Genomic DNA, 1440 nt, shown 5'->3' on the forward strand with positions numbered 1-1440 from the left:
ATCATCAGCTGTTGTTGGTTCTCTGCCCAAAGAACTCCCTTCAAGATCCTTTTGAAAATTGGTCTAGTTTTAAAAAATTCCCTTGATTTCTGCTTATCTCGAAATCTCCTAATTTCACCCTCATATTTGAGGAACAGTTTTGCTGGGTATTTATTTCTTAGTTGAAATTTTTTTTCATTCAGAGTATTATATGTCATCCAATTGCCTTTTTGCCTGCATGGTTTCTGCCGAGAAATTGGACCTTAGTCTTATTGGTTGCCATTTATAGGTAACTTTGTTTTTCCTGTCCTTTTTTGGGGGGCGGATTCTTTCTTTGTCTTAGAGCTCTGGTGTCATAGTGCTTAAGGCAGAAGGTTGGTGGTTCAAACTCACCAGCTCCTTCATGGAAGGAAGACTGGGAAATCTAGTTCTGTCTTGGTCTTTTGGTTTGGTAAAGATTTACTGCCTTGGAAACCCAAAGAGGGTCGCTATGAGTTGGAATCAACTCGATGGCAGTGAGGTTTTTTTCTTTTTTTCTTTGTCTTTGGTTTTGTGAGTTTAATGATGATATGTCTTGGAGTTTTTTATGCTTTTACCTGTCCCTTTCTGTTCCGGAGTTTCTTTCACATGTAAGTTATTCCTCTTGATGATATTCCACACGAATCTTAGGCTTTCTCCATTTTTATTTTTAAGAGCTTGTTTTACATTCAACAATACGTGTACATTCAGTTTTACTCCCCATTTACCATGTCCAACCCTAACCCAGTCTCCTCCCCTTCCTACCCTGTAACCCTCCCCCTCTGCCTCTCATATTTATGCACTCCTGTTTGCCCTGCATCTCCTCAATTTGAGTGTTGGTCTTCTGATGCTGCGTGGACTATTGCTCTAAGGGATGTATTACCATAGAGTACGTGGGTGCGTCATCTTGGTTGAGTCCTCTGCATGTACATCTTGTTAACTATTGGGTTGACAGCCAGCCCCTGGGGGTGCATTTTATTCCAAGTGCAGAATGTATTCTAGGGCCATAGTATTACGGGGGGTTCACCAGATTTCATCTGACCAGTAATTCTGGTCATTATTGAGTTTTTGGATTTTGATCCACATTTTTCCTCGCACTCTATCCAGTATCTCCAGATTTGATTCTTTCCTGAGTGGTTGGCATTGGTAGCCAGACACCATCTAATTCTTCTGGTCTTTAGGGCCATCATGTCCTAGGGCTGATTGCTTCCAAATGCCCTTGTTTTTTTTGCACTCTTCTTCACTTCCATTGCTAGGAGACCATTATCTGCATCTTAGGTGGCTGCTTGAAAACTTTTAAGACCTCGATCGCAACTCACACTGAATTCTGCACACATAAGAGATAGACGACAGATGCTAGTATCAACCAATGTGTCCACAATACTGCATTGCAATTGATGCCAAACACCAGGCTACAGATAAACACATAAACACCTGAGACCA

This window comes from Orycteropus afer, unplaced genomic scaffold (genome assembly GCF_000298275.1).
Source record: "Orycteropus afer afer isolate SDZICR_OR568_19922 unplaced genomic scaffold, OryAfe1.0 scaffold00719, whole genome shotgun sequence".
Lineage (NCBI taxonomy): Eukaryota > Metazoa > Chordata > Mammalia > Tubulidentata > Orycteropodidae > Orycteropus > Orycteropus afer.